This window comes from Sturnus vulgaris, chromosome 1 (genome assembly GCF_052056855.1).
Source record: "Sturnus vulgaris isolate bStuVul1 chromosome 1, bStuVul1.hap1, whole genome shotgun sequence".
In the NCBI taxonomy this organism is placed as follows: domain Eukaryota; kingdom Metazoa; phylum Chordata; class Aves; order Passeriformes; family Sturnidae; genus Sturnus; species Sturnus vulgaris.
The window spans coordinates 146636950-146663010 of record NC_142243.1 but is presented as its reverse complement, the minus strand read 5'-3'; the positions used below and the strand labels follow the sequence as shown (position 1 = coordinate 146663010).

Below are 26061 nucleotides of genomic sequence, written 5' to 3'. Positions count from 1 at the left end.
AACAGTCTTCTGGCTTGGATCCTAGGAGAAAGTTTATAGTTTTTCCGTATTCTTCATGTTTTCTATAGCCTTGCCGGCCTGGGGAACCAGGACTAGGGAATACACCAGGTGCCACCCAAGAGTGGGGAGACCAAGCCCATGCTGTTTCTTTCAACCAACATTGTTTCCTCCTTAGATTGATATGAAAGATCTCTCTGTCAAAGAGGGAAGTGTTTCGTATCTGTATGGTGGCATTATGCACAGCAATTTATCTGCAGTCTGTTCCCTGCTATCACCTCAAAGCCATACTTGTCCTGTCTGCTCAAAATGCAGCTGTTTACCTTCCATGTCTGCCCTATTGTCTCTCTTTAATCCACTCTCCTTCAAAATAGCTCCTAAAATACCCAAAACAGTTCTGGGTAGCTCCTCCTCCAGACTCCTGAAATGACACTGTGGTGCTGCTTTGCTGGCCAGCAGAAGTTGGTACATTGGAAAAGCTCTGGCTCACAGCACTGCAGCTGCTGCAGTTGGGCGCTGTTCTCCTGGCAGAAAAGGACATTTCATGCAAAATCTTCTGCTCATTCCTTCCTCAGAACTATGAAAATAGTCTTAAAAGCACTTTGAACTCCTCTGGTATGAAAGGTGCCACAAGAGTACAAAATATCCCTCTCCCCCTGTCAGAGGATGTCACACGACTCTCTTTGCAAGCAGGAAGTCGTTTCTCTACAAGAAAACTGCCCCTCCTCACACAGGAAAGATGATGTGTGATGCTCTGCCAGGCTCAGGATCAACAGTCTCCTCTGACCCTTTCCTTGCCTTTTTCATGTTGGCCATGCATGCCCCAGGCTGCACATCAACAGAGGAGTGCTCCTGGGTTGGCAGTAGAGGATACCAATTCAGGGCAATTACTTTGGCTGCTGTGAAACAGCACATCTTCCCCAACAGCACCACTGTCTGTGTCTCTCTCATGTGCTAACTATTTGCTCTGTGAAAAACACATTTACATTTCTGTTTACATTTCCTTCAAACTGATCAGATTTGAGCAGGGCAGTTATGTGACCTCGTACAGCAGAAGCCTTCCCAGCCATGCCAGTGGCACTGGGTGCTGCATGAATGCAGAGGAAGGGGCAGCCTTGAAGGAGATGCAGGTGACCCCAAGAGAAGCCAGGAACAGCAAAAGCCAACAGTTTCAAGCAGTGGTGGCTTATGCTGCCCAATTAAGCAGTAACTCTCCTTTGCAGAGCAAATGTTAGTGAGAGATTCTGGTGAGTTTAAGAGGGGTGGGTGATGGGAGCTGCTCTGACTTTCAAACACAGAGAGAAACGAGGTAACCACTCAGTGCAGAGCAAGCACCATGGTCTGTGGGGCTCTGGGCTCTTTGCAGTGGGTTTTGCCCACTGGCTTTCTTCAAAGGATGAGGAAGTGTAAGGAATTCCCATCTCTGTGTTGAACATCACTGCTCTGATCAGTAACGATACAGTTTACAATGATGTTGTTTGGACTGCTGTAACACATCAGGTTCTACAACACAGACCTAGGAGCTGTTGGAGCACAGACAGGAGAGCAGTGATTTGCACTTCCAGAGTAAGAAAGAAACCAGAAGCTGTCTTTGACACTCATACACATAGAGCATGTTAGAAGAAAAGCCATCAGCTCAGTGTCATCTTTGTACTCTATTTTTCTCATGAATGAACTTCTGATACAAGAAGTCCAAAAGGATAAACTAATTCTAATGTGTTTGCTCTTTTACAACATTTAGGTACATGAGGAACTGAACAGTAGGACACGTGGACAATCCATGTGCCCTTGGAATAAACATCATCAGCTAGGGAGCTTCACTATCCCTTTAGCAGCAATTTCTCTTTCTTGCATCTTCCTCTCTCCCAGTCCTAAATGGTGGGTCTGAGGAAAATTACTGGCAGAGACAGGAGAAAAAAATCCAGAGGATCAGTATTCCCAGTGTTCCCAAATCCTGTGTACTCTTTCATGTCTTCCAGGTAACACAAAGCAACTAACATCAGTCTCCTTCAGGGCTGGCCTGGGTCTCACCACAGCTGCTTCCAACCCCAACTCAGCCACGACCAGCCTGCATGGACCCCCTACCCTTCCCCCCTTCCTAAACAGGATCCTCATCGTCCCCCTGAGCTCAGCCAAACTAACATCTACAAAGCACTGAGACAAGTGAGCAGCACAGGGCAGTGTGAGTGCTCAGCAAGCCCAAGGCAGAAGGCTGAGACATTTCACACCACTGCTGCCAATGTCTCCACTGCCGGCAGCAACACTGCAGGGCCACGACAGGAAATTGGGTCTTAATCACCATCTCACTTTTCATTCCCCACTTCAGTTCTGCTATTTTAGCAGCTGCTGCGAGCTGGCTCCACACTTTCAGATGAGCAGCCGTTGGGGCACAGGGTTTAGCTCGAGTGTTTTCAGGCTGCAACTCCAAATGAAAAGAAAAAATGAAGCTGGGGGAGGCTCAGGGTACTGTAGTGATCTGGTAGCAATCAAGGCTTTAGGACAAAACCAAAGAACCAGTCTCTCGCACAGGCTAACCCTGCCTGGGACAGGCAGCCAGGCTGGTGAGGCCATATGGCAGGACACTGGCACTGTGCAGACCAGTGACTGGGCTTGCTGCCCACTTAGGACAGCTGTGTGACACGGTCCAATGCAGATGTGTCTCCAGGTGCTTCCCCTCCTCCTTGTTCATAATTCATCTACAGATCTGCTGCAATAGCAGGGTCAGCTGTAGCAGCTGCCTGCTCAAGCTCTGCAGCAGACAGGGAGAACCCCCATTACAGGGGGGAAATCTGCTGTGACCATAACCAGAGCAGATGGCAGAGCCAGACCCATACACCTGCACCAGGGATCATCTAAAAGGGAGGTGATGGGACCTGGAATGAGACACAGCCAGAGCTCAATGGCACAACCACACCTGTGCACCAGAATAAGAATGCTCACCAAGCGCCCATCAGCCCATGCTCTCATGGCCTGTGGACCTCCAGAAGGCAAGTGTTAAAATTATGAAATCCTTGAGCCAAGACAGAAAGCAACCGTTGCCACAAAACTAATTAAATCTTTGAGGAATTTACTGTCCCCATACTGCCTCGAACACTATTCCTGGAAAGGTCCCACACTGTTCTTGTGCCATACCCTCAAGTCCTATTTTGCCTCCCCTTCACATCTGCGGGTCACAAATGCAGTGGGTGCACAGACTGTGAGTGACTCAGCCACTGCCAAACTGCAAGTGACCTACAGGAGTTTTCCCTTCTTCAAGCTGGCCTGGATCTGACCATCATCTTCTCCAGAAATGGATGGAAAGTCAGACTTGCTGCAAGAAGGGCCCAGTCAACTTGCTTTAACACCCCCCTCTCCCCCAACAGCCCACCACAGCCTGGGGCATGAGCACTGCTCCAGCAGGTGTAGGATTCATCTCACTCACCCTAGAGCCATCTGAAGCATCGTGTCTAGCTGGAGTGAGCTGGCTGGGGCACGCCACATCTCATCAAAGAAAGGTGTTTGCAGCCCTGGCATCCAAACAAGTCAGCACGGGGTGTTTTTGCAGGTGATGAAGAATCTGCCATACAGCCAAGGAAGATGAAGGTGCAATTTGTTCATCAAGGTCCATCACACCTTAAACCCTACAGACAATGTTGACTAGATCTCCCCTGGCTGCACTGCTCATCTACATGGGGGGTGCCATGAGATGACTCCCACCTTGCCAACCAGTCAAATGTAAAAAAGCAGACACTTCCAGAGGGTAAAATTGCTCTCAAAGCCTAACTTCAGCACCTGACATGTCACTGCCTCCACCTCAGTGCATTTCCATCCTTTAATCCTCCACTGCCCCAGGAAGGGGAGGCAGAATAGATATGCCACATTTCAGCTTCCCACCTGGTGCTCCAGTTCTCCCAGTAGGCAAAGATGGGTTTGTGCTCATACAGAGCAAGGGACAAAGTGCAGTTGCACATTAGCTCATCCCTAGCCCTGCCTCTGTGGGGAGCAGCTTTTGGCAACCAGGTAGGTTGGGAACTAGGAGCAGCAACATCTCAAACAGCTCCACGGGGATTCATTTCACATGAGGATGGTTATCAGAGCATGCAGATGAGTAGTACCTTCAGCACAGCTGTATTAACATATCTCAGTAAAACTCCCTGAGACTCCAAGACAGAAAATGCCACATGGGCAGCTAATTTCCACCTAATAGCACATTTTCCTCTGGCAGAAGTTACAGACTGCAAGTGCTTCATGAGCCATTGCAGGAACATTTGTAGACACTACTGAGGAACTCAGAAACTTAATTATCTCTTTTAAAATGACCTGTGTGATTTAAAAACCTATTTGGACTTCAGGTGCCCTGGGACCTGTAATCCCTGATCTAGTTGCTCAGCTGGCACAATCTTGAAGTTACCATACAGGTCACTCACATTGCTATAAATTGTTCTACCTACTCACCAAACCCTCAAAGATGCCCCCAAATTCACCATCCCAAACTGACAGAGAGAGAAGAAAAACCCCAACAACCACTTCTTTATTCTAATCCACTACTTGCCTGAGCTTCCCAAATGATGGCAAGAGTACAAATCACCTCTACTGGGGTCAGCAAACTTTCAGCATGAACAAATGCTTAAGCATCTTTAGACATAATACATATATATATATATTTAGATATATATTTAGGGAAGTTATTATGCTTCTCGGAAACTTTTTGCAATACAATTACCAAGGTTCAACAGCAGTTTTTAGAGCCCAGTGGCAGTTCACAGCTTGAACCAAAAGACACACCACACACAAACTCTCTTACTAATAATGGCCTGCAGGACTGGAAAGCCCCTGTGCCTCTGTCAGCCCCTGCTGCACTGAGGTGACATGCCTGGGTGCTCGATTTGAATATGTATAGCTGAGGCCATCCACGGGGAAGCACAGATCCTGCCCCTGAGCTGCCATCCTGACCCCAGTGATGCAAGGTGAATTGGGAAGGGGCAAATGTTCTCATTTCTCTACTCCACAAATATTTCCACCAAGTGATGGTTAAGAGCATTTGTGAGAGTTTCGGGGCTTTTTTCGGCATGTCAATGCAGGAGGATATGCTCAAAGTGGAAGAACACACTCGTAAATTCCTCATGTCCTGACTCTTGCTCTCACTAACTGATGCTACACAATCCCCAAAAGCCAAACTCCTTTCTACCAAGAGCAACATCAGATTATCACTCTAAAAAAATTTAGTCCTGAGGTAGTTTCTTAGCATGTGAATTAATATCTCTGATGCAGAGCCTAAATGGAGGAGGCCTTAAAGGCATTTTCTACTCTACAAGGCAGGGACATAACTGAGATTATGTTACAAGTCATCATGTGGGGATGTTTTTTATTTTACACATGAGCAGGACCCAGTTCTTTACTCCAAAGTGCCGTAACTGCCTGAAGAACAGAAGCTCCAATGAATGTAGCAAAGTATCAAAATCATAGAATCACAGAATGGTTTAGGTTGTAAGGGACCTTCAAGTATCATCTAGTCCAACTTCCCTGCTATGGACAGGGACATCTCTCACTATATCAGGTTGCTTAGAGCTGTGTCCAGCTTAATCTTGAACACTTCCAAGGATGGGGCATCCACAGTTACTCTGGGTAACCTGCTCTAGTGTCTCACCACCCTCACAGTAAATGCTGAGATACAACTCATGCTGTTGGGACACAGCACAGATCCTCAAACCATATTTTTCTTCCTGGGCTCTGGCTCATGTTTGCTGAGAAATCAGGTGCAGCTGACACACCTCCACTGCCCCACTGGAAGGGCTGGTGAAAGGGACACACTGCTCAAGCCACAGCTTCTCAGTCATGGCCCAGCACCTTCATGGAAACCAAACATCCTCAGCAGCTTGAGGATGGTGTGAACCACAGGTGATGCCCAGGAGTGTGGTACAGGTGGGCTCCCAGCCATCCCCAGTGACACCACCCACACACAGGTAGGTACATCAGGCAGAGCCATCACTGGCAGCATGGCCCTCGCTGCAATGCCCCCTTGAAAAGTTTCTCCTTTTAACTCAAATTTTCCCTCACTGCTGTCTGGCTAAAGCCACCTCAGTCCCCTGCCAGCCCATGCTCATTACTTCTTGAATCTCACACAGCTTGAGGCCAGTGGTTTTGGATGCAGAGGGAGGTTCAGACCCACGCTCTCAGGTAGCCTGCAAATTTGTCCCTGACTGTAGCAATTCCAGGGACTCTCATGGAGCTGAGTACACTGGGTACAACTCTCACTTGCCATTGAGTCAACGTGGGGGTTTTTTTTGCACTTTACTGCAGCCAGTATTTTGCTCTTAATGACTCAAAAGTAACATGCTGCAACAGCAGCTGCCTTACCTGTTTCTGCACCTTCTGGTTTGTTCTGCTGAAGAAGGGGCATAACGGCTCTGAAAAAACACAAACAAAACAAAAAAACCCAAAGAATCGAGGAAAGTCACTAATAGCATCTGTTAAAAAGACAAAATATTCTTCAGCATGTCCTGAAGAACAGCTATAAAGCTGCAGCCTTTCAACACTAGCTTTCATTTCAAGGTGACATGAGATGCCTCATACCCTGTACCCACTCAGGGAAGCAAAACTTCCTCTGTGAACCCTTTAGATGGACAAACCAATGAGAAAAAGTGCCAGAGACCCAAAGCACGTTCACAGAAAAGCATGGATAGTTAAATTAAGATTGCTGGCTCTTGGCATCACACTACAGCTGTTATAAAACAGAATATCCATCTCAGCAGCACAGCTATCAATACTCCAGCATGAGTCATCTGCAATACTTATCTAATGGTGAGTAAGCTGCTCCTGTCAGTCATATTTTCCAGATAAATCTGTGAAGAAAACAAGAAGGAAGACAAAACCTATCAGAACATGTTATCAAAGAAATAAAATGTAGGGGATGGTATCTGATCAGCAAGACAGCACCCAAAGTGGCAGAGAGAAAGGTGGTTTGGGGGTCATTGGATGAAACACGCACACCAGGAACCCCAAGACAAACATCAAGGTCCATACGGAGTATGAGTGAAGTATCACTAAATCAACCATAACTGACCCTTCCTGCTGGTGGATGCTTCAGCCAACACCTGTGGCAGGGGCTGAACACAACACAGCTTTTGGGACTGGGACTCCAATGTACAGACCTGTCAGTCTGAGGGTTTGTGCTCATCACTTCATTGCTTGGCAGTGAGTGATTGTTCAAGTGAGGACACAGTGCTCAGAAGAGTTGCTTGGGGTCAGTGTCTTTAATATCCCCAGCAGCAGGGAAACCCCAACCCAGTCATGCACTGGGTGCAAAACAATCCTGAACACGGGGGATGCTCCCTCACATCCCTCTGTTTTGACTAAAGCACATCAACTAAATTGCGAATAATTTAGTGGCGAAAATAATGACAGAAAAAGATAAAGACACCTTCTTTCAAGTCTGTTTGATTAAAGCAACCCTGAATGACTGCACAGGCTATTTTGCACCCAGCCATATGCAACCTTTGTGTTCGCTGCCTGCCTGTGCCTCGTAGAATCTGGTGAGCCACAGCAGCTGAGGCCAAGCCTTAGAGAACTTTCTCACAGAGAAATCGCTGCTGGGGAGGTGGAGGAAATACCCCAGGGGTCTCCCAAGGGGTTATGGGTGCCTCACAGAGATTTCAGAGGGGAGGTGGAGAGCGGGGACTGTGAGGGGAGAAAACTCTAAATACCTCCCCAACTTCACATGCCAGAAAGTGAGAGAAAACCCCATGTATGAATCACCCTGTGCTGATTCTCAGAAGTGTTTCACACAGACTGCCATGCAGCCTCCTGCCAGAACAGAGGAGGCCATTTGCTGTTCTTGTAGTCCAGGTGTGAGGCTTTGTGGACAAGGGGATCCCAGGGTGGGCACAATGCTTCTGTCAGCTTGCCTGCAAGTGGGAAGAGGCACAAGGGCATAGCTATGGGGACCAACACAGATCCACCAAACCCCAAGACCTCTACACCCAACAATGAAGCCTGAGATGTCCACCTTTGTCTCCTCCTACCTGGAAGGGACTGGAAAAGAAGAGCTCTTGTCATGGCTAGCATTTCATAGAATTGCAGAATGGTTTGGGTTGGAAGCTGACCTTAAAGATCATCTTGTCTAAATCGAGTGCCATGGACAGGGATAGTTTCAAGGCACAATAGACCAGGTTGCTTAAAGCCTCATTCAACCTGGTCCTGAACACCTGCAGGCATGGGGCATCTACAACTTCTGTAGGCAAACTGTTACAGCATCTCACCACCCTCACCATAAAGTAACTTCTTCCTCATGTCCAAACTACACCTAGCTTCTTTCAGTATGAAGCCACTCCCCTATCACTCCATGTCCTTGTCAAAAGTCCCTCTATAGACCTCTTGTAGCCCCTTTAGAACACGTGTTCTAAGGTCTCTCCAGAGCCTTCTCTTCTCCAGGCTGAACAACCCCAGCTCTCTCAGCCTTTCCTCACAGCTGAGATGCTCCAGCCCTCTGACCATCTCTCTGGACCTGCTAAAATAGGTCCATGTTCCCCTCACACTGGGGACCCACTGCAGGGCCAATTTCAGACTGTCGCCCCCAGCACTGCTCAGGGTGACCTCCTGTTTCCTTGCCTGCCTGGGGACAAAGGCTCTTGTTAGACAAGTGCAGAAACCGACACAATCAAGAACAAGCTGTTGTTTTTCCTCTGGGTTAAATTTTGTTCAAACTAGTGTTGCAGTGCTGCAAGATCCCATGCACCCAGGCACCAGCAGCACGGATGGGACAGAAATCAGTTTGAGAGAGTAAAGGCAGCAGGACCAACCCTTGTGCATGGGCACACTCACACCAGGTGAAAAGGGACACATAACCACACCTCATACAGCTATTCTCTGAATTTTATCAGCTTTGGAATAAAACTGATTCCCTCATTGGAGCACAGACTCTGTATGGGGATAGCCATTTAGAAATAAAACCATGCCAACTCAATCTCGCCAGAAACCTCAAAGTTATTTTCATATACACATTTTTCTTCCCCTTTTTTTTAAATAGGATTGAGAAGGGCCTCCCTGAAGTAGAAACTCCATAAGCATCCACCTCAGGCAAACACATAACCCTGTCCAGAAACAAACCAAACACCTTAATCCCAACACTCTTATTAAAAAGCTTCCCCAAAAATTAGAAACTTTCTTTTTATGTTCAGCCTAATTACCACCATAACAGCTGAGATCCATTTGCTCCTGGAGCATCAGCATCCTTCTGTCTCAGCAGGTCATCCATCTCCTCCCTGATACACCTGCACTGGGCTGAAAAGCAACCTGCTGCTCCAGGCTTTCCCATCCCAGCTCTTCCTGTCCACCTCTTCCCGTCTGAATTTATCTGAAGAACACAAGAACTGGACCCAATAAGCACTCTTGGGAAGGCAACTTTCCTCTGAAAAACCCTCCTGTTTTTCTAGGTTTTCCTCTGAGACATTCCTACTAGAGTTTTTTAATTCTGGGTTTGGGGCTTGGTTTGGTATTTTTTGCTTCAGCTATGCTGTATGATCAAAACTGCCTTTAAAATGTCTAAACATGCATTTCATATGAAATTAGTACATAGGGAAGACGGGGAAAAACTGTAATATTTTCTTGCCAAGATGCAAAGAAAGTGCTGAGTAGGAACTGAACTGGCCACAGATGTAATCTAGCCCTGTCAGTGCATTGGAGCATGTGTGATACAATATTAGACCCAAATTAGGAGATTTCAGCAGATAAAAGACCATTTTCATTTTCTGGCAGAAGAAAAAAAAAAAAAAGAGAGGTTCTATTTGGTCCAATGTAGCATTTAGCCTAGTCATTTTTGCAGGAATAAAAAGAACAAAATCAATAATAACCTACTAGCAACCTATCACAGTTCTGCACATTTCTACTGGTAAATAAACGTAGCTGTATTACAAGGATTGCTCATCAGTATTACAATACAAAGACAAACAAATGTGCACTACCAGCTTTGGACCAAGGCTTTGGAATTTACAGAAGCAAGGAAAAATCAACAGGGGCTTTGCCTGAATAAAGACCGCTGGTTTAAGCACACATGGCTTGTGCCAGTGTTCAGTTTGGCTTGCATGCGTGTGTGCACAGTTAAAGATAACTATCTCAATGTATTTATATCAAAGAGGGAGAGCAAAAAAAACCTCGCATGCAAAAGAAGGTGACGTTCACACAGATCTTGCAGATCTGGAGGCAACCGAGCAGTGCTCTCACAAGAGGTCACAGCTCTCGAGTTAATAACCCTCTGACGTGGGCCTTTTCTGAAAAGGGAGCTCATTTGGCTGCCCCTACAACTGCTGTTGTACACAAAGCTGGTGCAAAAGTCACATAGCAAGCATGCAGTGAGGTGATGCAGCACTGAAGTCATCCAGCTCCTCGTTTTCTGCATAGTAGAGAACATTCCTCAGTTCCTTATTTTTAGGCTCAGAAATCTGGAGATTGGATTCTTCAAAGAAACTGTGAAAATACTCTATTCCTCCTAACTACTATTGTGTCTGTTGCCTTAGGTAGCACTTTTGTGCTGGTACTGGTGAAGCAATTGTGTTTTTAATGGAGCAAAATTCAGTCAGTGGTGGGATTCAAGAGAACTGCAGCTCAGCATCATCTCCTCTGCAGTCATCTGCTGGATTTGGATCTGGTTTGGTCACTCAGCTCCATGCAGCTGCTCCAAGTGCACCTCCCAATCCCTACAGTAACTAGTAATTCTCTTGGGGTGTAACTATAGCCATCACCTAAGATGTTTGCAGCCATTAATTACATTTCCAGCTCTAGGCACTACGAGATGCTACACCTCTCTTCGAAAGCAGCAGCCCTGACTCAGCACACTCTGGAGAGAGGGAGAGACCCGACCGTGCTTCTTCACTTTCTTGAAAGGTCAGCAAGGGAACGCCCCGGAAACCCTGAGCAGCAACACCTCATCCTTAACCCGAGTACAGGAGCTGTGTTTAGGCAGCTGACTGATCACAAGAGCTACAAGGACACGTGTCTGCTCAGCAGCAACCAACTGGAAATGCGGATGCCTTTTATTAGCCACCCTTGTATTTAGCTTGGCTGGGAAAAGCGTGCTGCTCCGCTGGTGGGTCCTGCAGCGTATGGAAGAGCAGTTATTAGGGAAGCTAATTACAAACAACGTGGCTACTTAGAGGGCTAAAAATAGCGTGGTGTATTAATAGATGGAGTGAAAACTGGGACACAGAGGATGACGATTCTGATCTCGAGCCCAGCAGCATCCTGCATGATCTCGGGTAATTCTCTTTATCTGTGTATTTTGTTTTCACACTACAAAGCAGGCAGGAAAACCTCTTCTCAGAAAGGCTGAGGGGCTGAATTCCTCAGCATCTAGGAGCACTGATGGGTCTTCTCTTGTATCTCCACACAAGTGTAAAACATTCCTGTGTCAGCCGAACTGGCTCCGTGACAATAATTTCATGCCATTTATGTGGCAACTCGGGTGGCTGTTCCCAGAAAGCTGTAACATTTACCTTAAATACCTGAGTTCACTAGTCACTGATCAAAGGAATGCAGCCTTTGGAAATGGTTTCCAGTTGACCTGGAGCTGCTGGAGCAGAGTGTCAAGTGAAGCCCTCAGTGCCCGCCACTGATCTGCAGATAGGAAGACCATTGCAAAGGGGGAACGTCTGACTCACTTATTCCATGCAAACTTTAGACAACCTAAAAATCTTATTATTTGCATCTAGCTAATGACCAGAGACACAAAAACTTGTAATGACATCATAAACCCCTCTGCCTCCCCACCAGACAAGCACAGTCTCAGCCCAGCACCTGAGAGCACACATGAAAAATCAAGCTCTTCCCTCCCCCAGTCTGCAGCCTCCCAGTCAGTCAAACAGCAAAAGCAAACAAGACCCTGAATACCCTTCCAGGCTGGAAAAATACCACTGCTGTGCTGGAAAACATCTCCTGAACAGCAGGAGACCACACCAGCCATCAGAAGGAAGGGACACGAGGAGCCACAGCTTGTGTCCCAAATCCCTCGTGTCCCAGAGAAGCTCCAGTGCCAAACCTGGCCAATCTTGCAGGCACCACGCAGGCTCCATCTCCCCAGCTTCCAGCTTTCTTTGAAACTTCACAGTGCTGCTGGCTACAGGCAGGGTAGCCAGATGTGTGCAACCCCTGGTCCATAAATGCAAAGCTGTATTTGTGTGGCTCAATGCACTGCTCCAGGATGCCAAATTGACCTCTCTACATCTATCCCTCTGATATGGCTGTTTCTGTGAAGAATAAAAGCAAAAGATATTTAATAATGATGCAAATACTGTGTTATAAGAGACCTGCATGACTCCTAATAGCTATAATGCACCATACCTTAGTGAGTAAACAAGAGAGTGGAAAATTAATGTGCATTTGCAGAGGGATTCATCTATTTATTTAAAACAGAGGGCATGCCTCTGAAATGAGACAGTGCAATCCCACGGTCAGTGACAGTTCTACTTTCACACTGATGTAGAAGAGATAAGACTCTGCCCTTTAGTGTTTTGTAACCTTCTGCTCAGGAGTTTAAGATTATTTTAAAAAACCAAAAAAACAACAACAAACAAAAAAAAACCACTGCAAGAAAACATAAAAGCCACAAACCATACCAGTTTCAATACAAACAAACAGGAATGTTTTCTTTAGCCTTTTCTACTATGGAAGGAGTGAGATAAGTGGACCTTTCATATATGAGTGTTGTGAAAACAGCTGCAGGAAGATAACAAAAATTGAAATATATGTCAGATGCAACTGTCAGCTACTGGCATCTCAGGCTGCAACTGTTCCCACGCTTAATCTCCAAGATGAGTGAACAAAAACATCTAACAGGGCTTCCAAAATCAGCATCTCTCTGCACAACTGGCTTCCTGACCAGGAGCAGTGGTGGCACCCCCTTAAATGGAGGTTGAGTCCCAGAGGCAGAGTGCCAAGCAGGAAGAAGAAGGATGGAGAGGGGAAGGAGGAGCAGTCTCATTCCTCCTTGCTCTCATGGTACCAGATTTCTCAAGGTTTCTGCCACCTACTGTGTATTCTAGTGAACACAAATTCCTTTACCCTCAAGAACAGAAGCTCAATGCAACTCAAAGATGCTTCCAGAGCCAAGCATGGCCCAAGACAGCCTGAGTTCCCCACTGAGCTCCAAAACCCCTGGGAGAAGATCTAGCCCAAGGTGGAGAAGCTGGAACTTGAGCAGGGCTTCAAGCTCCAGCTTTACCATGCTGTAACCCTCCTTGGGTTTGGGTGAGGAGTTTTATCTCCCACAGAACTCCACAGCAGAAGGAGGGATGACCCACCCTCCTGCATTTTGCTGCTCACAGGAACTCAGCTGCAGCCCTGCTGCAGCCCAGGAACTGGGCAGACACACGAGGACTGCCCAGCACTGAGAGTCTGTGCTGCTGATGGATGCTCAGGGGTGGAATTCCACAAACCACCAATGGAAACATGAAAAGAAGGCAGCACCAAGTTATGACCGTGGGAAAAAAGAACAGACACGCCTGGTGCAGCCTTCTTTTTCAAGCACACTTCTTTTTTTTCTACATATGACCTAATTTTCTCTAAAACATCCCTTTACATTGGGATAAAGCAATTTGTGGAGATGGAGCTGCTCTCTAAAGCCAATATCCACTCTGCACCTGTGACAGACCAAAGGACTTTTATCTACTTAAGAGTAAGATGTTTAAACTGAAAAAAGAATACATAAACTGTCAAAAAAAGTGATTTTTTCTTTTCTTAAATAATCACCTAAATCACAAACAAAGTGAAATTAAATTAGGAAAGGGGAAACTTCAGCCAGACATTGGGAAGTATTTAACAACCTCATGCATCTTCCTGTTGGGAAAAGCTTCCCATGAGGAGGTCAGCGGCGGGGGAGTGAAGTCACCACCGGCTTCCGAGCTCAGGCTGCGCTGCCTAATCCGGCACTGGCAGCGTCCTGAGCGAGGGATGGGGGGTGAGGGATGGGGGGTGAGGGATGGAGGGTGAGGGGTGGGGGATGAAGGGTCCTTCCCAGCTCCCCCCCCCCCCCCCGCAGGACACAGTCTGGCTGACTTCATCGGAAGCAAATCCCCCTTTCCCTGCTCCCCCTCCGGCCCCCCATTCATGTTGGGAAGGAGCCTGGCAAACCCTGGGGGGATTACAAGGCAGGGGAAGCAGGAGGTTAAAACGCTCTGAGGCCCCTTTCAGTCTAAAAGACAAAGTAATCGCGAAGCTAAAACAGATGCTTTGCTGAAAATAAAGAGTGGTTTACACAATTCTCAAAGAGAAGCCAAAAAATGAAAATACTGTACAGTCCCAGGAAACTGAGAGCATCCTGTTCTTATAAATAGCTACAATACTTCAGTCTACAATAACATTATTGCAGCATTTGAAATGATGCTAAAAATTATGTGTGTTATTTGAAGGACAAATTTGAGATGGTACAAAAAAGAGACCATGCTGCTAAATATGATGTAATGAAAGCCCTGAGTTTAAAAATTTATTTACAATTTACTTCCATGAGTGACACGAGGAAGACTGACAAGACCAGCCACCCAGGTACAGGGACAAGCAACTTTAAATTTAAATGAGCTCTCCACAAGCAGAGCAAGAGATGCCAAGATCAAGCCAAGGAGAGATTAAGTCAGCAAATGTCCCTAATAAATGTAACTATTGTTGACTCTTGTCGCATTTGGTAGGCTGACATGTTTTCCTGGAGAATCAGAGAGGAGTGATACTCTGAGAGAATATTTCTGTAGGTTCACTGACGCTTGTCCAGGGCATTTTAAGGTGCTTTGATCCAGCTCACCTGTGGAGGTGAAGGGATGCTACACTCAGGCTCTGGGCTCAGCCATTCCTCCACCTTTCTAATGGACCTGCCACCTCTGAGTTGCAGCAGTTGCCAGTGGTGTCTTGGCACGAGCATGTCCCTGCTGCTGAATGGACTGAAAATGTCATGTTTCTTCCCTCTCAAACAATACAAATGGATCAACTGAAATAGGAGATCACAACTTGCAGGATTCCAAGAATCACAAAGTAGTTTGGGTAGGGAGCTTCAAAGATCTTTTAATTCCAATCCCCCCTGCCATGGGCAGGGACATCTTCCACTAGACCAGGTTGCTCAAAGCCCAGCTTAGCCTTGAACCCTTCTAGCCATGGGGCACCAACAACTTCTCTGGGCAACCTGTTGCCAGTGCCTCACCACCTCACAGTAAAAAGTTGCTTCCTTATGTCCAACCTAAAACTGCCATCTTTCAGTCTGAAGCCATTTCCCCCTATCCTATCACTCCCTTGTAAAAAGTCCCTTTCCAGCTTTCTTGTAGCCCCCTTTAGGTACTAGCAGGTGCTCTAAGGTCTTCCTAGAACCTTCTCTTCTCTATGCTGAACAACCCAAACTGTCTCTGTTTTACCTCACAGCAGAGGTGCTCCATTGGGACACCAGAGTAGATAAAAGCAGCTCTCCTGGCAGTGAGCCCACATCTGGAGTTTGGGCTCTATTTATCTATTTGATCAATACCTCTGGCTGCTCCTTCAGAATGGCTAAAGGACTCTGTTTTGTCTTCCCTCAATCTCTGGAGCTCCAGGTGAGGAGCAAGTCTGCCAAGCAAGGGAACAACACAACCAGCAAGATTTGTCTCTACATTGTGTTGCTTTCCAGAAAGTTTGAAACACCTGTGCAACTGTCCTGGGGCCTGTCAGTGAAACTCTGCTGCACTTGCTCTGCAGCTATTCACACCAGACCCTGCCTCACGGGTCTGACACTCACTGGCTACTTAGGCTGAATTCAAAGGCGTTGAACTTGGGCTCTCCAAGTCACCTCTCAGCCCACAACCACACAGCTTTTCACAGACTTCCACTCTCTGTCCACAAGTGATTTTTCATCCCCAGGTTGAGCCAGACTTGCACAGAAGTGACAACCCCTTTCTTACGTGGTCAGAATACCCACAGCTCAATTATAGCCAAAAACAACTGCCTGGAAAAAGGAGATGCTGACTTTTCATAGATAGAGTAGTGGCAAACAGCAGAGAAGAGAGGAAAAAACAGAAGAGAAAAAAAAAAAAAAAAAAAAGAAGGAGGAATGAAAAAAAAAAGACCAGAAAAAGAAAAATAAGGGCGGGGGGTGTGAGAGAGGGAAGGAGACATGGAAAAAAGGATAGAAAGAACAAAAGGACTGTGTGGAATGATTCTGGTAGGGTTCAGGCACTAATCCAGCACTTGTTCACCTGGCATACTGCCCATGGAGAACAGGCACTGCATTAGGTACCAGGTCTCCTGCACACTGCTGGCCCCAGGCTTTAATCTTCCTCCTGCACAGACGGCCCCATGATCACGTTTCGAGCCTTATAAATTATTTACATCAGATATGAGGAAGCAGAGACATTAGAGATGGAAAAGATGCACCAGCTCATCCCCTGGGGAAGAGAGCTGGATCCTTCCCCGTGTCACAAGAGCAAAGCAGTGATGCTCTGTCTCTCCTTAAGAAGGTGTTTTGCTGCTCCATGCCCTCATCAGGCTGAATTTCTTCATGAAGTCTTTGCATAAATTGCATTTATTTTGACCTCTAATCTCTTCCTTCTGGCATTACCACCTGCCTGCATTCTCTGCAGTCCTCTGGAGTTGTACAGCATCACTAAGACACTTCCTTCTTGAAAGTTTGCCAAAAACATGAAATATGCCGCAAAGCCCAGTTAAAGACACCTCAAAGAATAACCCAGCAATTGAGTACTTAAAAAAATAAAAATCAGACTAATTTTGAAAAAAGAGGACTTTCAGCTAGAACTCTGCTCTTCCTGCCTTCACTCCCGGAGTGGGAGGGCAGTTGCTAGCTAGGGATGTGGTCAGCAGGAAAATATTTCCTGAGCTATGGACCGACTGCTTTGTAAAGTTACTCCTCCAGCACCAAACTAAATAAAAGACTCCAGAGAAGCTTCATCCTTCCTCCCACAATGCTCAGCCAGTTGGAGTTTGTGGGATGGGGCAGCACCCATTCTCCTGAATGCCTGGCAAAGTCCAAAACACAAAAGCACAAAAGCAAGCACAAAATAACTCAGTCCCCATCCCCAGGACCACATTTTAAGAGCTAACTCCCTCCTGACAACTAAGATAGAGTACATAAAGGAGCGTGTCATGCTTTGAACTCCACGGTAATTCACCTTCTTGCCAGGATTTACACATTCTTTCTGTTGGCTCCAAGAGTTGCCAATGCTTTCTTCACTTACAGAGCTTCATGCAGATGAAAGACTCCTGCTGAGAGTAGTCAAGATTTACTGCAGTTTTGGTTCAGATCAGGAAAGCACTTACACATGCTCTTAAACACTGCTGAAGTCAAGGGCACTTGGCTGCACACTCCCATACTCGAAAGCAATCAAGAGGAACCCCTTTTTTTCCACTGGAATAAAAAGGCATGTAGAATCTTAATTAGAGCTAGATGGAAATTACTTAAATGAGCTGCTTGTTACTGTAACAAATCAGATGGGAAGATAATCAAGTACAAGACTTGAGGACAGAAACTGGATGGGGAAAAGCTGGCACTGAGGCTTTGCTTGATCAAGCACAAGGTGCAGGGCACAGGGCTTGCCCACAGCACCTCTGAAAGCAGGCTCTGTTTTCAAGACACCTAAGTCAGAAGGAGAGGCTCCCAAGTACTTTTACTGAAGACTCCTCTTCTAAAAGATGTATTCTGGCTTTCTCAAAATGGCAGGGAACAAGCCAGTCTGCTTTTCCCCCGTGTGTAATGTATTTCTGCTGGATCGTCCTGCCCTGCTTGCACAAGCCTATGCTAGTACTGGGAAGCTCTGAGCACGGATCACAACTTTTGGAGACTCTTCTATACTCCACAGCTCATACCTGGCTGGCAGCATCTATGATGAACAGATTTATGGATATGAGTATTTGGGAATATTTGGAAGTTCAGCCTGTTCAGTCCCCATTCCCAGACTCCCAGAGCTACACGTGGGACATCTGGCAGTCACCATCAACTGCAGCCCCAACAAGCAGGCTGTAGCTACTCCACAAGCCTCTGCCACTCCATCACCCACAGCTGCATTACAGCAGGACTAACACTGGGCATTAACAATGTTCCAGCCATGTGCTAGAGTCACTTCCACCTTCCCATTATGTGTGTCAGTCTAACCCAGATAATGGTTTCTAGTAAGGGCACTGTGGGTTCCAGGTTGACTGTGCCTTAGCAGCTTCTAGAAAAAAAATTACCTCCGCTGACGAATAAAATGACAGGTTTTGCTTTTTTTTTTTTTTTCAAACTGCAAACTCAGTCTAGGCAAAGGGCAGAAAGCAAAGGTCAGAAAGCAAAGATGTGAGTTCTTGTCATCTCAAGCATTGCCACCCAGGGCATAATCTCAACAAGGTTGAAGCGTGCATGAAATTGGGTTTGCTGGGTGTGTGGGGTACATGCCATGATGCCCTGGGTGCATGGGCTGCTGTCCTGGGTGTGCAGCATGCTTAGTGTGAGTGTGTAGGGTGCATGCTGTGGGCATCTGGGGTGAACTCCGTGGGTATGCAAGGTACACACTGAGTGCACTGCCAGAGTCCAGCTCACTGAGGTTATCTGCAGCAATGCAGAAATCACAGCCAGACACGATGCTGAGACAATGGTCAGACAGTAGTTAGAGGGAAACCCCTCTGCTCTTTCTTTTAACAAATCAAACATGATCCTGCAATTGTATTAAAAGCAGACACTCAGCTGAACAGGCCAGGCTTACAACTGGGAGTTACCAGCTGGTCACCTCAGATCGTCACTCGCCCTAAACACAGCATGTCCCCATAACCTCCCCAATCCCCCACTGAGGCAAACCCCTGTTCCCACAGGACAGGAGAGCACTGCATCCAAGGCAAACAGGCAATAAACAGCCACCTCAGCAGGAGCCAGGTACTGGGAAAGCATGACTGTGGTGTGATGGCATGCAGACACTGCTGCGGATCGAAGCCCAAGGACTAGCTGATCATCCACTGCCCTGGAGACCTCCATCCCAGCATGACCTCAGGGCAGTGGTTGCTCAACTGCTGGTGCAGGGCCAGAGGCTGACAGGCAGGCCTGGGGTTGCTCCACTGAGGTCGGGGTGATTCAGCATGATTCAGGGGGAAAATGGTCAAGAGAAAAGGTCTGAAGGAAGGAGTACCCAGCCCACATGTGACAGCACCTGCAGGTGCCTGGGACCCCCAAGCTGCAAGCTGTGATGGACGCTGGGCTGCACCATCAGAATGCAGGAGGAAGGACATAGAAAAACCTGAAAATCAGGCTGAAACAGCATTAGGTGGATGCTGTTTCAAGAGGAGGAAGATGCCTGCACATCCACAAGAAGGGTGCTCTCTGACCCCTGCCACCCTTCCTGGGAGATGGGGCACTCTGGGAATGCTGCACTCATCAGCCCCAGCATTTCTTGATGGCTGCTGCAGACGGCAGAGGAGCCTCCCCAGGAGTCAATGAGAGCACAGCCTTGGTCCACTGCCACACCACAGAGGGCTCTTATCTCTGGGCATCTCAGGGGCACTGCAGAAAACAGTGCTGGTAGTTTGGCTCTGAAATAAAGTGGTCTTCCCTGGACAGCATCACTCAAAGATATGCCCCATGCTTCCAAGAGCCAGGATTGAGCCAGGAAGGGTGCAGACAGGAGGACAATGTCCCACTATTCTGCCACAATGTCCTCACCATACTGGGCATAGTACCACTCTTATACTGACCTAAAGAATGGCTTCTGCTAGACACCAGGGACTTGATCTCCTGCTGTACATTACGTGGCTGCCACAGGCCAGCTTGAAGATACTTGTAATTAAAGAGGAAGTGAAATACCTTGCCATGGTCACAGATAAACTGAAAAACTCATTTGAGACCACTTAGCAGAAGAAATTGATGCTGCACGTTAGGTCTCTCCCCATCATAGACAGTGTTTTATCAGATTTATTTTGATTTGGGATGACCCTGCCCTTTGTACAACACTACAAGAGTATTGTCCTCTGGAAGACACCCTCCTGCAAGGAAAAAAAAGTGCTAATTCAGAGACGCCTTTCCTAGGAACCTCTTATAGGAAGTTTGACCATGCTTGTGTGGCTGGGTGGGTAGCTAGTCTTGCTTCCTGACCAGGAGGACTCCTAGGAACAAACCTGCCTTTGTGGACAGTGCTCAGTTAGGGAGTTCACCAAGGCAACTGGAGAGTCCCTCCACTCTCCATCCACAGCTTTGCCCAGATGCATTGCAGAAGCTGAACATCCCATGTTGCCAATTCTACTCTAAGAGGCAAAGACAAGGCAAAAAGAAGGTGCTTGGACTTGATGGGAGAAGCTTCCCTGACCCTCTTCTACCTGATAACCAACCAGACAACCCCTTGACTCATCAGTGGCTACCAGGTAACCTCCAAAGACAGAAATGGAAAGATAGGAAGGAAAAGAACCTGTTCTTAAAGAGATGGGTGTGAGGATGGAGAGATGCAAGCTCTGAGTCTGGAGAAAAGTTGTTGCTGTCAGTAGGAGGGGATGGCTTTTTACACCACAGACTGGAAGCAAAGCCTTTGTCCCTCTGGGAGAAAGGAGCCCCTGGATGTGAAGCCTGTGCATACAAGGATTTCTAAGTAGATATATATTTGCCCAGCTCTGTGATGCTCTGTTTTAGTCATATGAACATTCTCACTTCCCCTCCTCAACCCCACATCCTCCCAGGCACATGGACAATTGTCAGAGCTTCCATCTGCAACAAAACCTTGACACAAGCACCTTTGACCTACAGACACAAATCCATTTATTGCTGGGCCGGGAGGCTGGACAAAGAGGAGCAGTGTCTCAGAGCTCGGTGCCAGGGCCACTCTCTGATTCAGCAAAGCCCTTGATAAGAAATGTCATCCTCCATTCAGTAATTTTAGCCCATGAGATAAGAATCTCTATCAGCCTCAAACATATGGCTGGCTGCAGTGCATGCAGCAAAATGAGATGGGTAATTTATTTGCTTGTGCTAAGAGCACTCCCAGACCCAGAAAAGCTGATGCAATGAAATAATAAGTGCCAAATTACACTCTATTCTTCTTTGGAGACCTGGAAAAGGCTCCTGTGAGATACAAGGGGTTATATCTCCCTCCTTTAAGCATCAAGCCACCAAGATGACAACAGTCCTACACGACTAATTGAAGACTGAGCTGCACGGGATTTTCTAAGGTCTGTTCTTCTCATTAAATCCTATTTGTTACACAGGAATCACACCCACACATGACTGGTGCGTCCCAGGGGAAGAAGTGGAGGGGTTAAATGACAGAATTGCACAGGACTGAGGGTGAACTCCAATCTCCTGGTCATTAGAGCAGGACCTTCAGCCCACCAGCTGCTGTGATGTCCCCTGGCCGAATCCAACATAGCACTTCTGATTTAGGTGACCCTTGGCTAATCCATATAAACACAATACTGGGCCAGAGACTGCATGGCTTGGCTCAGAGTAATGAGCTCCATAACCTGAGCATGACAGGAGCATCTGATCCATGGAGACAAAGGGACATAAAGGACACTTCCAAGAAATGCTTAGCACATTACCCACTGGATTCTGCAGGGATCTGCTGAGGAAAGCTCATTCCTAGAGCACTCTTTCTTATACTCTTTCCTCTCTCAGCTATCACCAAGGGAGATATCAAACTAGATGGTCTCACTCTCCTCTGTACAGCCACTTCTATTCCCTTTCATCTTTAACAGTGTGGCTGCTGTCCAATGTGTATCACACATTTTCTCATCTCACCTTTAAATGGCAAAATTTCAAACGCAAGATTAAAATCTAAATATCCACTCTGAAACAGAAACTTAGGCTTAACGAACAAATGCTTAAATTTGTGTCTTCCAATGAACTGGGGCAGACCCAGAATCTCTCTGATTCAAATCTGCTTTAAAAAGGTAGCAGCTACACACTTAGTCATAGTTCCTTCATAGATGTGAAACCATTGTTGCTTCCTAGACAGTGGTATCTTCCCATCACTGTATCTGCCTACGTCACTGGCATTCTCACTGGAAAAAAGAGCAGTTAAACCAACAACTGAAAGAGTCACAGAGGTTAAAAATCTCTAATACAAAGTGATGGTCCTTCCAGCTCAGTGCTGAGACACAAGGGTGAGGGACAGCCAGGAAATCTCTGATCTGAAGAAAAGGGAGGGATTTTCACCTCAGTGGAGTTCAGTTCAGCATTTTTTATCATTGTCAAATTTTTTAGGGAATATTGCTGTGACAGTACAGGTACCCATGCACACACTGGCATGGCTTTCATGGCAACATCATGCATACCACACATACTCAGAGCAAGCGTCTGGTGAACCCTTTCCACCCTCTCCACCACACAGCCTTCAGAGTGCACGGAGTGCAGGAAGTGCAGCAGAGGAAAGCTCTCTGTCTCCCGTGCCCATGGAGCTGTATCACTAGAATAGACCAAGCCTGACACCCCTCTGCCATCCTTCTCCTCCAAGGAATGCTTCCAGCACTCCAGAGCCCAGGGTCCAACACGGGACCATGCATAATTATGAGGAAAAACATGCGTAGCAGGAAAGAAGATAAAAACTAAATTAAGCTTTATTTTCCACCACCAATGTTTTTCAGTTCTCCAAAGGCAGTAAATTGAAAACAGGTAATTTTGCTCTGTTTCCTGCCTTTCTCCTCTTGTGGCTTTACACAAAGCAATGTGATAAGCCCATACATTTCAGTTCTCTCTCTATCTCATCAGTTTGGAAAACATATCACTGTCTTGCTCTGGAGCCGCAAAGAGTGCAGTGCAAACAGTGTGAGGGACCTGTCATCCTCTCTGCCAACAACAGAGCAGCAAGTTCCTCAGGCATAAAGTAAAGGCACAAGCATCCTCCAGAAACAACATGATTTGTGTGTGTGTGTGTGTGTGTGTGTGTGTGTGTGTGTGTGTGTGTTTTTGAGCAGAGATGCTTGAAAACTTAAGTCTTGGACAGGTGGACAACTAAGGCAGTTGAGATTTGCTGATGATTTTTACATGAAGCCTGCTCAAGGCATGGGTGATGCAGGACGTGGGAAGTGGCCAGGGGAACAGGACAGAGAACGGGGGCAGTAGGAGAGATTACTCAATGCATGGACTCATTACTCATCTCACTTCTTGTCTGATGGATATTTCAGTGAGGTACGAAGGAAAGAAAATATTTTGCTTTTGGTTTTTTTGTACCTTATTACAAAGCTTCAGTCCCACTTGGAGGGTTAGGAAGCTGGCTTGCAGCATCACCTCTTCTTCCTGTATCTTCCCCTAGGCACACTCTTTCCAGGCAAAATCTGTCTCTAAACCAAGATCTATATGCCAGGCTTTTCTTCTTTCTTCCAAGAGCAACACAGCATTGATTTTCATTACTTGGGCAAAGAAGCCAACTCCTTTCTCCTTGTGCAACACTGGAAATGCAAATTTAAGCTCCTCTGTCCCCAAAGTCTAGGGGGAGGGTTGCCTGCAAGTTCAGAAAGTCTTCTGAAATACTGTAATCCAAGCCAAATTGCAGGTCACCAAGTTTCATCATCCAAACAGTGGATACACCTATAAAGAAAGCACAGTTTTAATATCTGGATTAGGACAGATTGACAAACCTTCAGGTTTTATACATGATTTCTATTAGTACCAAGAGAGTGATGTCTGCTTCACCCTTCACAGGACACCCTGACCTTGCAGCACTGACAAAAGAATATCTTGTTGCCTCAAGATTCAGCCAACAGAAGATGACTAAGAGATGTTAAAGAAAGCTGAGAAATCTAGTTCTATCACCCTTGTGGGATTTAAAGATCTTGTTTTTTGGTTTTTTTTCCTACCATTCTGAATAAGTGGAAAGAAATATAAAAAACTTGAAATTTTGAAGGTTGATGTATTGAAACTCATTTTGACTTGAAGCATTTTGTTTCAACAATTTCCCTTTGGAGTCACAAACTTTTACATTTTGTATTATAACTTCCATTAGAAACAAAGACTCCTTTCAAATACAAACCAAAATGCAGACGGCATCAGAAAGTTTAGATGTACTGTCAGTAGCCAACCCACTCCAAATTTTTACTATACTTTTCCCAAAAAGGAGGATTTACTGAAGCTGACTGTCTCCTGAGGGTGCATTGAACTGCAATAGGACACGGGATTAGTGACAAAGTAAGTCAGCTCAAATGCAGACAAAGGAAACATTGAGCTACTTTAATCAAATTAGGTGGATTTTAAAACACAAGACAATATAGTTAGCTTTATATGTAAATTCTGCCCTAAGACAATGTAAGTGTTCAACTACAGACTCTCACAGACTAGCAAAATGACTACACTGTGTGTTGATTAATACTAATGAAGAGATAGTTCTGCTGGGTATAACATACTGCTCCACTGAGCAGGCAGGAACAACTCCAGAAATCACATCTAGATTAAATTCTAAGTTTTATCAAAAATAGCATTTTTTTTTTTTTGCGTGCAGAAAGAAATGGAAACACAGCATTTAGGTACTTTATCTAAACTAAAGACTTCCATGATGTTCAGGAGCTCCTCCACTGGACACTGGCCAGACACAAGCAGCCCAATGTAATGGTCCTGAGAAAAAAAGAAGCAGCCTTCATCTGTGTTCAGGGGACATTTGAAAGAGATGGAAAATAATCACAATGGAGACGTCTACAAGGTTCCTTTGGGATGGAAGAGCTGCAGAAAAGAGGCCAGCAGCCCCATCCCATTAGGGAGGACCTGCAAACTAACTCCAACCCACCAACTGAGAAGGATTGCCAGGGTGGGCTGCTGACATAGAAACTAACTCAGGCTTAGGAGGCAGCTGGGAATAACTTGTAATTTAGCCTGATAAAAGAAGAGCTTTCTCATATTAGTGGAAGCTTGGTCCTACCCAGATTTAATATTCCTAGTTACAAACAGCAAAGTGGAGCCCCTGCCCATGGCAGAGGGGTTGGAATAGATGATCTCTACAGGCTCTTCCAGCCCAGGTCTTTCTATGGTATCATTCTAAGAGAAGCAGGAAAGCTGGTCTATGCTGCTGAAGCACCCACTTCCTTGGGTGCAAGATGTGGCACAGGAGGTACAAAGCCACTGATGCTCAAACACACCTTTGCTAGGGAAGCAAGCAGCAGGGTTCATTGCCAGAAGAGACAAGATCATAGCTGATGTGGTGGATCAAATGGCTCTGGCACGCTCCAGGAGCATGGGAGGTACAGCTAAGAAGATGGCTACTGGAAACAAGATGGGCCCCAAGTCATGAGCATGGCAATGTCATCCACAGCTCCAGAAACGTGTCTCTCTGACCACCTCTTGCTGCTTTCTGTGTTCATGTGAAAAACATTTACAGACCACACTGCCTCTCCTGCTTCAAGACCTGCAGTGCTGTTGCAGGGTCTTTACTCTCTGAAGGAGCACACACACAAACCAAGGTGCTGCAGGCTCCTCTGAGGCTATACAGTGTCCACCTCCATCCTGTGAATCACCCAGCTGGGCTATGAGCTCTCTGACAAGTACCCAAGAGCACTTGATGGTCCATCCTTGGCCAGCTCATGGTGCTCAGCTCAGCTGTGTCACTCATTAGAGAGGAAGAGACAGGAATAGGATGAGATCTACCTCTTTGGGCCATTCATCTCGCAGGCACCTGCCACACCAACATCTCCTCCTCACAGAAGAGCTCTGCCACACCCCAACCACACATTTCCACCTTCTTCCCCCATTTTAACCTGCATAATCTCCAATGTCACTCCACCATCTCTGGAGGGAGGTGACACACTAGCCTTCAAATGGAGAGATGAGATTCTTTTCTTCTTCAAAGACCTTGTGGTTGCCATCACCTTTCAGACCAGGTCCATGTCAGTACTTTGCCGTGAGCACCACAAACTGGTCTGCTCTGCTCTCTGTGACACTGAAAACCAGCCAGAAGTCACTGAGGAAGTGGGAGGAAGAGCAGCATGGTGTAAGGAGCTACAGTGCTCACCAGATCTGAGCCCATGTCGGAAGGGCTGTGACCCAGAGCTTGGAGTGTGCAGCCTAGAAAGGCACTGCACAGCTCAGAGCACTGGGAATTATGGAACGCTATCCTCAGGCTGCTGGCAGCATTCCCTTGGGCAGGGCACAGTGCTGACACAGTGACATTAAAAGCACAGCTCCCAGTAGCATCCTGGCTGCCC

At 46.5% G+C, this 26061-nt stretch overlaps 1 long non-coding RNA gene across 6 annotated transcripts in view; it reads right to left on the bottom strand.

The window, feature by feature from the left end:
* Positions 1-26061, bottom strand: part of LOC106860581 (uncharacterized) — a 154964-nt gene that overhangs the window by 38015 nt on the left and 90888 nt on the right. For 4 of the 6 annotated variants that reach the window (XR_015808524.1, XR_015808522.1, XR_015808527.1 and 1 more), the window contains one exon: positions 23105-23461. This is a non-coding gene — a long non-coding RNA (uncharacterized LOC106860581). Of the gene's footprint in view, positions 1-3418; positions 3554-6333; positions 6819-23104; positions 23462-26061 lie in introns of all 6 variants that reach the window. The other 2 variants (XR_015808525.1, XR_015808526.1) reach the window with 2 other exon arrangements.